Source organism: Vombatus ursinus, unplaced genomic scaffold, assembly GCF_900497805.2.
Source record: "Vombatus ursinus unplaced genomic scaffold, bare-nosed wombat genome assembly UNPS02010822.1, whole genome shotgun sequence".
NCBI lineage: Eukaryota > Metazoa > Chordata > Mammalia > Diprotodontia > Vombatidae > Vombatus > Vombatus ursinus.
Genome location: NW_020950600.1, coordinates 6425607 through 6440857, shown reverse-complemented (window position 1 = coordinate 6440857; position 15251 = coordinate 6425607). Strand labels below are relative to the sequence as shown.

At 46.6% G+C, this 15251-nt stretch overlaps 1 protein-coding gene across 2 annotated transcripts in view; it reads right to left on the bottom strand.

Moving 5' to 3' along the window:
* PLCH2 (phospholipase C eta 2) overlaps positions 1-15001 on the bottom strand; it is a 336561-nt gene extending 321560 nt beyond the window's left edge. For both annotated transcript variants that reach the window (XM_027855536.1, XM_027855535.1), the window contains exon 1: positions 14881-15001. The gene's annotated coding sequence lies outside the window, so the exon portion shown is untranslated. The remainder of the gene's footprint in view (positions 1-14880) is intronic.
* Positions 15002-15251: the final 250 nt, after the last annotated feature.

The window sequence follows — 15251 nt, the reverse complement described above, 5'->3', positions numbered from 1 at the left end:
CTCTGATGAATTGTCCGGGTGTTAATTTCTTCTCTGTATTCTTGCTAGCGGCTAATGGGCAGCTCGCGGAGCCGAGGCTCCCCGCTGTGCGTTTCAGCCAGTGGTGGGCTTTGGTAAACAGCAGAAATGAGAAATGCAATCTCGCCTCTGCTCCAGCTTTGAATCTTCGCTATCAAAAGCTCGGACACATCAGACGGAAACACATCAGCTTCGTTAGTCACAGTTTTGCCGTGAAGATCTCGGGGCGCCCATGCCTCATTTATTCCCATCTGGCTGTTTATTGTATCTTTGAGCTCTTGAGGATACACAAACAAAGAGCGGAGGGGCGGAAGGAAACTACAGCCAGTGTCGGAGAGGGTGGAAAGGTTTTCCACGCCTGGAAGCTACTGAGCCCTAACCTGGGGCTCATCTCCTGCCCAGTGCAGTGGTACAGCTGGAGTCCCAGGCTTTGGATTCAAATCCCGATTCCACTACCTATGTAACCTGTGTGAGTTTGGTCAAATCATTTCCTCTCTTCAGGTCTTGGTTTCCCCATTTGTAAATTGACAGGGTTGGATTTAAAATGATCTATCTCCAAGATCCCTTTCAATCCTAAATCCCTCCCTGGTTCAGGGGTCTCTCCAGGGTTTTTTGACCAGTTCTGTTTCATTGTCCTATCCTTCTTCTTCCAGACCCCTTATAGGGATGGTACAGTGACCAAATTCAGTAACGTGAAAAGTGAATATTTTAATCATATCCTAATCAATGGAACATGGGCAGGTAGGTGCAGTAGATTGAGCTTCCAGTCTTGGAGTCAGAAGACCTGGGTTCAAATCTGATCTCGGACACTAGTTGTATGATCCTGGGCAAGTCACTTCCCCCTGTTTGCCTCAGTTTCCTCATCTGTAAAATGAGCTGGACAAGGAAATGGCAAAACCACTCCAGTGTCTTTGCCAAGAAAATCCCAGATGGGGTCACAAAGAGTCAGCACAACTGAACACCATCAATAGAATCACAAAAACCTTCGAATCAGAGAGACTCCAGAGGTCATTGAGGCTAAACCGTATTTGCCCCCAAATCCCCTCTACTTCTCCAACAAGGGCATGCCTAGGAACAATAGATAGACTAGAGGGGCAGCTAGGTGGTGCAGTGGATAGTGCACAGGCCCCGGAGTCAGGAGGACCTGAGTTCAAATCCGGCCTCAGACACATAACACTCACTAACTATGTGACTCTGGGCAAGTCACTTAACCCCAATTGCCTCAAAAAAACAAATCTCCCAAAAAGGACTAGAAATAATGAGTAGCCATAACAAGCAGAACCCAGCTGTAGCAACAATAACAATAATGATAATAATAGCTAGTACATATGCATACATATATGTGCATGTATATATGTATATAAATCACTTCAAGATTTACAAAACACTGTACAAGTATTATTGCATTCGATGCCCACAACAGGTCGGGAAGGTAAGTGCCATCATCTCCATTTTACAGAAAAGGAAACTTAGTCGGGTAGAGGTTAAGTGACTTGCCCAGGGTCACATAGTGTCTGAGGGCACATTTGGACTCAATCCTTCCTGACTCTGAATTCAGTGTCCTATCCACTGTAACACCTACTTAAATCTAGACCAGGAAGGGACCTTGAATGACAAGTAGTCCAGCCCCTTGATTTTACAGATCAGCTACAGAAAGTCTAAGTGACTTGTCTAAGGTCACAGAAATAGGCAGAAGCAGAGATGGAATTTGATTTCTACTATACTATGATGGGAGGGGAAATTCAAGGCTGTGGACAATACACTGGATTCTGGAGAACTTGTTCCTAGCTCAGTCACTAGGGCAAACTTTCTGTGTCTGTCTCCTCCTGTGAAGGTGGGAGATAGCCCCTGACCTCTTTCCTAAGAAGGATGTTACTATAATCAAATTAAATAATACATCTGAAAGACAAATCTTTTAATCACGTCAAGAGAATCACAAAATCTTTTTGAGTTAGAAGGACCGAAGAGACCACTGAGTCTAAACTGTACCTGCTCCTAAATCCTCTCTACTTCTTCAACAAGGGCATGACTAGGAACAATAGATAGACGTTACAAAGAAAAAAATTTAGACTTGAGGTCAGGAAAACTCTCCTAGCAATTACAGTTATCCAAACATTGGAATGGGTCACCTCAGAAGGTAGGGAGTTCCTATGTAATGGAAGGTCTTTAAGAGGAGGCTGGGTGGCCACCTGTTACAGCGTGATGGAGAGGACAATCATATTTCAGGAATGGGTGATACTCGCTAGCCAGCTCTGAGAGTAAACAATTCTATAAATGAACGAAGGTAAAAGTAAATGGAGTGAGCAAATGAATGAGGAAATGAAGTGATTGAATGAAATAATGAATGAGTAGGGTGAAAAAAGGAATGAAGATTGGGGTAATGAAATGAAGAATTGGAGTAATTGAATGAATGAGCAGAGTTCAGTGAATAATGTGAATGGTGTAAATGAATGAATTCGAATGGAGTAAATGAATCAAGCGAATAAGGAATCCATGAGGTTACTTAAAACCAGCCTGTTATAACGTATCAGTGTCTTCACACTGTATCTGGACAAGCTTGTTGCCCTTGTGATTCAGGTCGGGTATGTACCTGAGAAGCCTAGGGGATTTCACCAAGATTAAAGAGCCCACCAGTGGAATGAACCAAACCCAGAGTCCTGGCTCCCAGTTCATTGAGCATGGACTTGTCAGGAAAGGCTTCCTAATGAGGAAAGCTGTCCAGAAGCAGAACGAGCTGCCTCAACGTGAGGACGTGGGCTCCCCTGGAAGTCTTCAGGAAGAGGCTGGAGGACCATTGATGCCATGGGATATAGAAGGGATCCCTGCTCAACGTCAGTTTGGACTAAATAGTCCTAAGATTCTCTCTGCAGTTTTTGATGCTGTTGTCTGCCTCTTCTTAGATGAAAGGCTCTGAAGCCCTCATCTTCTTTTGATCATGGACCCCATGGGCAGTGGACAGCGAAGCCTATGGATCCCTCCTCAGAATCACATTTTTTAATGCATAAAATAAAACATATCAGATTACAAAGGAAAATGGTTATAGTGAAATATTTGTTAAAATATTTTTAAAGCAAGTTCATAGGCCCCAAGTTAAAAATGTCTGACCCAGATCATTTCCCTTGTTATCTGTCCTTTGTTCTTGAAGAGGACCATGATATCAGGAAGGTGATGCCATGACTTGCATATGAATTGGATTTGAGTGAGGGAGATCTGTGCAGTCACCAGCCTCACTTTCTCCTCCAAAGCCATCTGGGTCCAGTGATGAGATACAGATCAAGATGTCTGGAGATGGCCCAGGATGCAGTGGCAGACCTTGACCTTTTGAAGCTAAGGCCTTTCCCAGGCCTCGGTTTGACTGAGGCAGCACTCTATGAGCACTGAATCACTAAATCACTGAATGAGCAACGGAGATGTAGGAAAAACCTTAGCTTAAAAAGGCCAAGGTCTCCCACTGCACCCTGGGCCATCTCCAGTTGTCCTGATCTATGTCGTGCCACTGGACCCAGATGGCTCCAGAGATCGTTTCCCTTAATGTCTGTGCCACTGCTCTCTCTTAGTTTACATTTATTTTGTATACAATTATTTATGTAGCTGTTAATTGATTTTGGATTTTACATCTCCCCCAACAGAATGTAAGATCCTCGAGAACGGTTTCCTTTTTGTTTTTGTATATCCGACACAGTGTCTGGCCCATACCAAAAGCTAAATAAATGGGGATTGATTGATTAGCTCCCTGATTCCCTTGGCTAGGCTTATCAATTTGCTCCTGCCCACCAGGGACAGGCATTACCCAGTGCTCTGTCTTGGACCTTCTCCTCTCTCTCTGTCTCTCTGTCTCTCTGTCTCTCTCTTTCTCTCTGTCTCTCTCTCTCTCTCTCTCTCTCTCTCTCTGTCTCTGTCTCTCTCTCTCTCTCTCTCCCTCTCTCTCTCTTTCTCTCTCTCTTCATAACCTCACCAGTTCCCATGAATTCAATGAATAGCTGTATTCAGGTGACTCCCGTTATCTCTCCCCAGCTCCAGTCTTGCACTACCAAACCTTGCTGGACATCTTTGCCTCAGTGTCCCACAAGCATTTCAAACTCAATGTGTCCAAAATAGAAAACACTTTCCCCCTCCTTCTAATGTCCCTATTTTTAGGGGGACAGCTCGACAACCTTGGACGCATCCTTGACTTTTCCTTGCCTTCATTCTGCATACCCCATCAGCTGCCAAATTCTGTCCCTCTGTGCCTGTCCTTTTTCTCCCCTCTACCTCTACCACTTTGATTTGTATTCTCATCATTTCTTGCCTGAACTATGTAATAACCTCCTGATCAGTCTCCCTGCTTCCAGTCTCTCTGCTCTCTAATCCGTCATCCATATAACTGCCAAATAGATATACCTGAAACAAAGATCATACCAGAGTTCTTGATGAGGATACAATACAAAATTCTCTAATTGCCATTTAGAGCCCTCTGGGATCTGTCTGGGAGCAGCTAGGTGGCAACTTGGATAGAATGCCATCCTGAAGTCAGGAAGATTCATCAGACACTTCCTAGCTGTGTGACCCTGGGTAAGTCACTTAACCCTAACCGCCTCAGTTTCCTCATCTGTAAAATGAACTGGAGAAGGAAATGGCAAACCACTCCGGTACCTTTGCCAAGAAAACCCTAAATGGGGTTAGGAAGAGTCAGACACAACTTAGCCACAACAATCTGCCTCCTCCCTCCCATTCATGTTTTTTTTTCATAATATTCCCTTTAAGGTACTCAACAATTCAAACAGATTGGCTTACTACTACCTGTTCCCTATGCATATTATTCCATCTCTTACCTCCCTGGCTTTGTCCTGGCTGTGCCCTATGCCAGGAAGGCATCCCTTCTAACCTCCACCTCTTTAGTTCCTTTCAAAGCCTGACCCAGCTACTACCTTCCAAATGGGTCCTTTTTGTATTCCCCAATTTTTAGTGATCCCTCCTACTTGAAATTCCTTTGCCTTATTTTGTACCTATTGTACAGTGTATATTTCTGTCAGTTAGTCAATAAACATTTATTAAGCTTCTATTATGTGCCAGGCATGGTTCTAAGTGCTGGGAATACAAAAGAGGTAAAAGATAGCCCCAGCCCTCAGCGAGCTCACAATCAAATGAAGGAGACAACACACAAACACACATATATATAAAGCAAGATATGTACAAGATAAATAGGAAATCATTAACAGAGGGAAGGCACTGGAGTTAAGAAGGCTTCAGATAGAAGGTGGGACTTCTATTAAGATTTAAAAGAACATAGGGAGGTCAGTAGTAAAAAGGGGAGAGTCTTCCAGGCATGGAAACAGCAAAACCCTCCTTCCCTTCCCTCGGTTTTCTCATCTATAAATGGGTATAATATCTGTCATATCCGCCGGCTTTGCAGCTTCTTGTGAGGTTGAAATGAAATCAAAGGATCATAGTCTAAAGCTGGAAAGGGACTCAAAGGTCATTTAGTCCAACTTCCTCATTTACAGATAAGGGAACTGAAACCCAGGGAGTATAGTAAAGGAAGGACTTGAACTCTTTCCCTAATGATATAAAGCCTCCCTATGTCATGGTCCTCTTTCAGAACGAAGGACAGACAAGAAGAACAACCTCAAAGCCTTGTAGCAAAGTCAGCTTTCACAATATATCTATCAGCTGACATCTGTCCCCCAGAAAAAAAGAAAGTCTTTGAGGGCAGGTACATTTTTTTCCTTCTTCGTATTCTTAGCATCTAACATTGTCTGGCACCTTTTTGTTGTTGTTGTTGTTGAGTTGACACTCTTCAAGACCCCATTTGGGGTTTTCTTGTCAAAAATACTAGAACAGTTTGTCATTTCCTTCTCCAGTTCATTTTACAGATGAGGAAACTGAGGCAAACAGGGTCAAGTGACTTGCCCAGGGTCACACAGCTAGGAAGCATCTGAGGCCAGATTTGAACTCAGGAAGATGAATCTTCCTGACTTCTGGTCTAAGGCTGGATTTGAACTCAAGTGCCCCTGATAAATACTTAAACTGAATCCACGGAGACCATGGTCCAAGCCCAGATTTATTCATCTGAAACCATGAGCTGGAGAGGGAAGAGGGAGGCTAGTAATGCTTTCAGGAACATTTATACACCACCACCACCCTCTCCAGTCTCCTAGCCATCCCTATGACATGCCCAAATAGGATCTCTAATCAGATGCCCCAACAGCTAATTGTAAAACACAGCAAATGACTTAAATTACCCTGCCTTCTAATTGCAGTCTGAGCGTCCACTTGCCTGGCATTATCTAAATTCCATAAATTACCCGAGCTTGGAGACTCAAATGCTTCCCCCTGACTTCTCTCAGTTCTGGGAAACGTAGAGACTTCAAATCAGACAGAGCAGGAATTAAATGAAATTTAGCCTTAAAGAAAAAGTGAATGCCAAAAATGTCTGTCTCTACAATGCTCATCTCTGGAGACTCACCGACAAAAGGAATGAAATTGTTCGGGGGGAAAAACATCTCCTCCAGTGACTTGATGGCCTTTTGTCTCCAGGATGGGAGAGGAAGAGATGTTTTTAGGCAGAGATGGGGGGGGAGAGAGAAAAGGAGAGAGAGAGAAAGGGAGAGAGAGAGAGAGAGAGAGAGAGAGAGAGAGAAGAACAAGAAGGAAAAGGAGACAGAGAAGGGAGAGGGAGGGAGTAATGGAAAGTGAGGGAGAGAATGATGGAGGTAGGAAGAGGGAGAAGAGAGACACAGACAGAGACAGACAGAGACAGAAAGAGACAGAGAGACGAGAATAAGCTTTTAAAAAAGATGCACCTCCAGGACGTAGCTCTCCCTTGACCCCTTTACCCTTAACTAAGAGAGCACGTGGGCCCTGCTGGGCTCTGCAGGTCGCTGCAGGTGACAGTGAGCGGCTGGCACTGCTCACACTCCTGGCAGCCACTTGGACAGAGAGCTGACCCCGGGGGTGGGGTGAAGTCACTGGGCCAGGGCTCCCTGATCCCCGAGGGCAGTTCACAAGGAAGTCAGGTTAATTGAGGTCTTAGCTACTTGAGGTCTGGGATCTCAAGAAGCACTGGCTTTGTATAACTCAATTCAATGCGACCAGCATTTATGAACTGTGGTACAGTGGAAAAGAGAGCTCAATCTGCAGTCAAGAGACCTGATTTCAAATCCCAGTTATGCCTCTTACTGTGTGGCCATTTATTGGGCTCTTGCCACTGTATGACCTTGGATAAGTCACTTTGCTTCTCTGAGCCTCAGTTTCCTCATCTGTAAAATAAGGGGGCAGGGAGGCAGCTAGATGACTCAGTGGATAGAGCCCTGGCCTGGAGTCAGAAAGACCTGAGTTCAAATTCAGCCTTAGACGCTTACTAGCTGTGTGACTCTGGGCAAGTCACTTCACCCTGTTTGCCTTAGTTTCCTCATCTGTAAACTGAACTGGAGAAGGAAACGGCAAACCGTTTCTCTGCCAAGAAAACCCAAAAAGGGATCACGAAGAGTCAGACGTGACTGAACAACAACAAAATAAGGGGATGAGACTAAATGGCCTCTCTATGTTCAACTATAGCTCTTAATCTGTAAAGCTAAGCACCTACTATGTGCATTGTGCCAGGAGGGAGTGTTACAGACTGCAGAGAATCAGGAAAGGCTTCCCATAGAAGGTGGCACCCAACCTTCACCGGAAGGAAACCAAGGAATTGATGAGGTAGATGTGAGGAAGTAGGGAAACTGAGGCATGGGAGACCTGTGGGAAGGCATGCCCAGGGGGAGATGGAGGGATAGAAAATCAAATGGGAGAAAGAGCACATCCTCCCCATCCTGAACAATCTGGCCTGGAACTTTAAGCCAGTTTAGAGGAGGAGGAGGAAGAACAAGTCTGCCTTGGGTTTTGAAAGACAAACATAATGAGGTCCCCGGCACTGATTGAGGCCAGAAGGATAATGGAGGGTGGAGACAGAGTCTCTGCTTCAGGTGGTGGGTCTCCTTCTGGGAAGGGGTGGAACAGGAATCTGTGAGAGGCCTGGGGGGCTCAGCTGCCCGTAATCCTGCCTATAGGGCCCAGTCAGACACAATGCCCTGAGGCCTCGAATGTTGGGAACTGGCCCAGTAGGCTCCTGGACATCTCCCCATCCTGATTCCTGAAAGCAACAGAATAGAAACAAAGGAAACTCTAATATTCTCAGGTTGGGCCGATCGCTTTTGTCCTGTTCCAAGAATCACTGGCCAGGTGGAGTTTTCCCTTTGGGCCAATTGTTTACTATTCCTTCAGGAACGATGCTAACTAGGCTCTTGAAGCAGGACCCAGGTGGACAGCAAAGGGCCAGGGAAAGACGGAAAGGAGCCAGACGTAGTTAAGAGCCGGGCTCAGAAGTCCTGGCCTTAAGTCTAGACTCTGAAACACGCAGCCGTGGGAATCTGGCCAAGTCCCTCAGCCTCTGGCTGCCATAGGCAGCTCTAACGGACAGAGGAGGGGCCTCTGATCTGCACTGAGAGGGACCCAGGAAATCAGAGGGCTGGTCAAGGAAGGAGGAAGGAGGAGAGCCCCTGCAACAGCTGTGGCCGACTTGATTGTCTCAGAACTATCCCCAGTAGTTATACCTGCGGGTGAGCTCTTTACTGGAACACCAAGGCACCAGTGTGCTGGAGTCTTCAGAACTGGGCCTCAGTTTCCCCTTATTTAGAATGAGGGGGGGTTGACTGTATTTCCTCTAAGACCCCTCCTAGCTCTGACATTCCACAAGTACCTTATTCTGGCCTTGGTACATTTCCTTCCTTTCTTCCACTATGTAACTACCCTATTCTGACCCCATGGCCTCCTGGCAGACTCGGTCTGGATCTTTTTCATCTAGATCAGCTCTCCGAAGCCCCCTTTTCACCCTCAGTGTCCCCTCCCTGGGGAATGCAGTGCAGGCAAGAAGGCAGCCCTGAGGAGACTGAGCTCATCAGGGACTTTCTTGTTTCCCCGCCAGAGGAAGCGAAGGGATGATCAGGCAGATGTCAGAGAGCTTGGCAGTGGCAGGAGAACAGATTTCCATCCAGAACTGGGTGCCAGAAGGTCCCACCCCACCCTCATTCCCCACTGTGCCTGTGTGCTTAATATATTTTAATTATTGGAGCCGTCTGAGGGAGACCAGTGACAACCCCTGAACCTTGAGAACTGACTTTGAATAGAAGTCAAGATCAGGAGTCTGAGCGGCTTCCCTGGTCCTCCCCATGCCCTGGGTGCACCCCATCCCACCCCCGAGCTAGCATCTCTCATCCTTACATTCTGGGCTAGGCCGTTCTGGCTCCTGGTGCAACCAAGCCTTCCTTGGGGACGGTTATGAAATATTATCCACTTTTTTTGCAGGAAAAGCAGGTGCTGAGTTTAGAAGTGGGTGCAGAGACCCTAACCTTGACATCTTTTCAAAGCCTTCAGGACTTGACAGTTACCTGTCTCCTCTTTGGGTGGAAGTCTATCTCTGCCAAACTACTTCCACAACACAAAACAAAACAGAAGCACCTCATAAATCCAGAGCTTTAGGAAATAATAGGAGTTAACAGGCCATAAATTAGCAGGGCCTGGGCAGAGCAGGCACTGTCCACATGATAACAAGTGCCTGCTGGAAGGCACAAAATGGTGAGAACTCTCAAACTGGAGAAAATTCAATACTGTAAAGCCCTCAGAATGTGGGAACTGTCAGTTCATCTCTTGTTTGGGATTGACTCTGTCCCCCTCCTCCCCCTTCCCAGGCTGAATTCTCTCTCCCGTCGGCAACCTCAGACCAAGGGAGTGACCTGGAGTCTGTCTCCCCTCCTCCAGAGGTAGTATCCCACCCCACTACCCAGGTTTTAGGGCACCTCGGATGCTTCTTGCCCTGGGCACCATTTATAACACTTGCTCAACAATTCCCAGCTCACTTTTCAAAAGGAATCTGCACCTTCTAGAAGGACATAGATTTCAAGCTGGAAAGGGCTTCAGGTTCAACACCTTGATTATTTCAGAAGAGGAAACTGAGGCACAAAGAGCAGTGAATTAGGATCATAGCTCTGCTGGTCGCTGCAGGTGACAGTGAGCAGCTGACACTGCCCACACTCCTGGCAGCATCAGAGGTCTTGTTCTCTTATTTTGCAGAGGAAGACACTGAGGTAGAGATTTAGGACCACAGATTAAAGTTTTGAAAGAGACTTCAGATCTAAGTGGAGCTCTGGTCCAACCCCCACTCATTTTACTGAGGTCTTGTCAAAGGTCACACAAACAGCAAGTATCGGAGCAAGGATTTGAACCCAGCTAGGTGGTGCAGTGGATAGTGTGCTGGGCTCGGAATCAGGAAGACGAATCTTTGTTGAGTCCAAATCCAGCCTTAGACACCTACTTAGCTGTGTGACCTTAGGTGAGTCAACTAACCATCTGCCTCAGTTTCCTCATCTGTAAGATGAGCTGGAGAAGGAAATGGCAAACCACTCCAGTATCTCTGCCAAGAAAACCCCCAAATGGGGTCATGAAGAGTTTGACTCAAGTGAACCAAAAAGAATTATTCTTTCCCCTTTCTTTGTTTTCTCACTCCTAGAACACAATAGGCACTTAATAAATGCTCATCAGTGCACATGTAAGAATTGTTTCCCTGTGTCCTTGGAGCTTAACACAGTACCTGATCCACAGGAGTCCTTTAATAAATACTTGTTGATTGATTGATGGGTGTGGACATGACTGTTAACACCTAGTTGAAGTGATTAAGGATTAGGGATTGGGGAGTGGAGATTGGGGATCCCCCTGGGCTCAGGCAGCATTGAACTAAAGATGGGTGAATTGTTAAGGTTGGGCTCTCTTCCATCAGAGCTGCTCCTCTGAGCTGGGCCCATAAGAAGGGCGTGGAGGGTGGGAGCAAGGTCGGTCAGGTATTTGGCTCTTTGGGAGAGAGAGTTGAGCAGCAACATTTGGAGAGAGCTATGGACCTGGCAGGAATAGAAGCATTCCGTGGGCTTTCAGCCTCGTTTCTGACCTCCTTCCCAAACTTCAGGTGTGGAGCCATCTGACTCAGCTTCCCAGATAAAGGAGAGATTTCCTAGACAATGTAGCGCTTAAGGATCAATGAGCACAGTAAGCCCAGTGACATCAAATGTAAACTTTCCTCCTTACAACTTCCACCTAGCTCCGTCCTCCTCGAATGCAGCTAACACCCTTCTCCCACTCCCCGGGTTCTCTTCTACATTAACCCGTTTCTTCCTACAACTTTAATTGGGCAACGTGGCATTTGTCGTTTAGTTGTTTCACTTGTGTCTGACTATCCGTGACCCCATTTGGGATTTTCTTGGCAAAAATCCTGAAGTGATTTGCTATTTCCTTCTCCAGTTCATTTTACAGAAGAGGAAAATGAGGCAAACAGGGTTAAGTGACTTACCCAGGGTCACACAGTTAGTAAGAATCTGAGATCAGATTAAAACTCATGAAAATGAGTTTTCCTGACTCCAGGCCTCGTATTCTGTGCAATATGTCTGCCCTTAGCTGCCCCAGCATGGTAGAGTAGAATAGATAATGCCCTGGACTTGGAATCAAGAAGATCTATCCTGGTTTAGGGCCTCAGTTTCCTTTTCTGTAAAATGGGAACAATAATGGCTCCCATTTCAGAGCAAATATAGGAGCACAGATTTAGACTGCGAAGGGGCCTTAGAGATCATCTAAGACCAAACCCCTTATTTGACAGATGAGGAAATCGAAGCCCTAAAACATAAAGTCATACAGGTGGTATCAAAGATGGGATTTGCACTCAAGTCCTCTGTCTCTAAATACAGCTGCTCTTTCCCTGCACGATGAAGTGTTTTGAGAACCTGATGAGATCATTGCATGGAAAACAGTTCGCAAACTTCAAAGGCCTGTATAAAAATTGGTTCTTCGTATTTCCCAGAATGGTTTCTCTAATACCTGAAGGCAGCTATCATGCCTGGCCCCCTCTGCCCTTATTCTCTCATCAGGAAGGTCTCGATTTTCTTCATTCATCAGCTGCCAATTGTATTTATAAACTATAATAGGACCACAGAACCTGAATCTAGTTCAGAGACCATGTAATCCAAACCCTTCATTTTACAGATGAGGAAACTGAGGCCCTAAAGAAGGGGACTGACTTGTCCCAGGTCACACGGGAAATGGGACGAGAACCCTGGATCTTAGGACTCCCAGGACTCTGTCCATGACACCGCAAGGACTGTCCTTAGATCGCATGGTGGAGAGCTGGTGGGTGGCTGCTGGTCAGTGTTGGAGGGGTGGGAAGCATACATTAAACCAAGATTTTAATCAGCTCTATTTCGTATGATTCCTCTTTACATTCTCTGCATTCTAGTCCAACTTGGCTGGTCTTTGTCCTTGAAATTTTCCTGCCCTCCCCCATACTCTTTCTTTGCTCAAATTCTTTCTGATATTTGGAATAGATTCCACCCCCTCTCCTCCACATTCATCTGGTCAAGGTCCTGGGAAGTACTGAGGCTGGATTTGAACTCAGGTCTTGCAGGCCCAGATGTCTATCCACTTTGCCCCCTAGTTGCTCTGTTTATTACCAAGGAAAAAGTATATGTGTTAGGTAAGAACATGTGTGTGTCCATGTGTGTAAAGCAATGAAAATCCATATAAAGGATGACATGAGAAGCACAGTGGATAGATAGATAGGGGGTCCGTAAGTCAGGAAGACCCTGGCTGGGTGGCCCCCAGAAAATCCCTTCCCTCTGGGGCCCCAGGCAACTTTCTGACTACAAATGGAAAAGCAGGTGCCAACCTGCAGTGAGACAGGGAGTTACCTCATCAGGAGCTCCATGTACCAATGAAATCAGATGTCTAGTTCATCCACTGGTTTCAGCAGACTAAACCTTCTACCCTAATCTTTGCCTAAAGTTCCTGGAGCTACACCCTTGGTCCCATGATCCTTTGTAGGCCTGGACCAACATTCTGTGGTGTCCAGTCTTCCACCTCTCCCCCTGCAACAGGAAGGGTTAGTAAGGTCTCTGGACAGCAACTTAGGAATTTGAACCAAGAAGGTAGAACCTCCCAATTCAGTTCAATTCCACAGCAGAGTGTTATACATCAAAAACACGTAGTACTGGAATACACATGTGGCATTCAGAGTAAAAGCACCTAAGCAAACTGGAGGATTGGCCTCCTGGGTCCCCTCCTAATTTCTACAGGCAACAGACTAATAGAGTAAGAAAAAAAAAGATAAGGACTCCTTGAGCAAACCAATTACTCTCTTTGAGCCTCAGTTTCCTGATCTGTAAAATAGGAATCATTCACACGTGCGCAATTTGATCATCTCCAAGGATTATGGGAGGCAGCTGGTGGCAGGGTGGATAGAGCCTGGAGTCAGGAAGACCTGAGTTCAAATTTGGCCTCAGATACTTACTAGCCCCTTGGCCTGGGTAAATCCCCTCTGTATGCCTCAGTTTCCCCATCTGTAAAGTGGGGATGATAATAATGGCACCTTCCTCCCAGGGTTGTTGTGAAGATCAAATGAGATAATATTTGTAAGGTATATATATATATATATATATATATATATTATTATATATAAATACTAGCTGCTATCATTATGAAGAAAGTTCAACCTTAAAATGCTCTAAAAATGTAAGGGTTGTTTTTGTTTTATTTTGTTTTTTAAAGGTGAACACCCTCTGCCATCTTTGCGGGCATGAGTTCAAGGAGAATCACTTTATAAAGCCCCAGACTGGGAACAGATACTGGGTGGGGTCCGGTTTGTTATTGGAATTCCAGCCACAGCTTCCCCTGATCTTCTGGGGTTTTCAGCAGAGCATGGAAAGGGGCCGGACGTGGGTTTCTGACCCTGCCACGTGTGTTTCTTCTTAATTCGTCGTCCTCCCAGGGCTCATCTCCTGTGCTTCCGATTCCAGATTCCTACTGCTCGTTCTCATCTCCAAATGTGGTGCGAGAAGAGTGTGAATCCCAGCCGACTCGCTTACTGCTGGTGTGACCAGGGCCAGCTCGATGGATCACTCTCTGGTCCTCACTTTCTTCCATTATAAAATTAGGAGGTTGGACTGGATGACCAATCACACTGCCCTTCCAGGCATTATTATTCTCTTTTGTGTTTGTTTGGTTATTGTTTGTTTTGGTTTGGACCCAGTAGGGAACTCCAGAGGAGGGAAACCAGGTTAATCATTTCAGTCTTAGGAAGTTGCCTGGGGACCCTGGAAGTTAAATGACTTGCCCAAGAACACACAGTCCGTATGTGGCAAAGACAAGATGTGGTCTCAGGTCTTCCTGACTCCTACATGAACACTCTATTTCATGTTGTCTATGTCATCACCACGACCATCTCAACACCACCACCACCACCACCACCATCTTCCTTCTGCTCCTCTTCCTCATCCCCCTCATCATCATTTCCCCAGCCTCCTGTTAAACTCTTCTGCTAAAAGAGAGGGCATCTGCCTTCTAACTTACACCTATAATGAATGATTAGAAACAACTTGTTAGACGAGAAAGCACTTTCTTTTTACTTCCCAAGATAAAAAACAACTGGTGAAACCAGCCTAGGAAAGGGCAGCCCCAGCCCCTGAACTTTCCTCTAAGCACCAACCGTCTTATAAACACCAAGTTCAGAGATTTCTCACTCCCCCAACCCCCATCTGCTGCCTTGTATTGCTCAAGGCTCAGCTGCTTCCTTAGAAAGGCCAGCACTGACTGAGCCCCCAGCTCAGAACCTGGCTCCCTGGAGGGCTTGGCCGCTTCGCCCGACTCCCAACCGTTTGCAAAGAATGAAGAGCCCACAGGGCTCAGGGCCCTGCAAATGCCGCCCCCTGCTCCCGTCCTAAGCTCCCTAAAAGGGATCTCCCCCGCTCCTGCCCAGGGCTTCATCGCCTGCCCACGGGCCAGAAGAAAGAAAAAAGCCCATGAGTGGCAGTGACCTACCCTGAGCAGCAGCTTGGCTGGTGGCTGGGAATTCCCAGGGAGAGGTCCCGCTTGTCCAGCCTGTCCGGCCCCACACTGGCTGCAGAGCTCTCCCCAGCAGCCCTCACTGAAACTGCTCAGCTCCTCGGGGAGCCGGGGCCAGGGGGCGGGCCCAAGGGAGCTCTCCAAAGGTGGCTGCCAGCCCCTGTCCCCCCCTGTCCTGGCCCTGCCCCGCCCAGCCCAGCCCAGCCCTGGTTTGTACGTAGGCACAGATCTGGAAACCTGTTCTCCAAGTTGGAAAGCGAAACATCTGCAGTGCTCAAGGAGCTCAGGGCCAGCCCTGCCCACCCTAGGGCCAGTTAGTGGAAGGCGGTCTATCGTTTCATTACCCG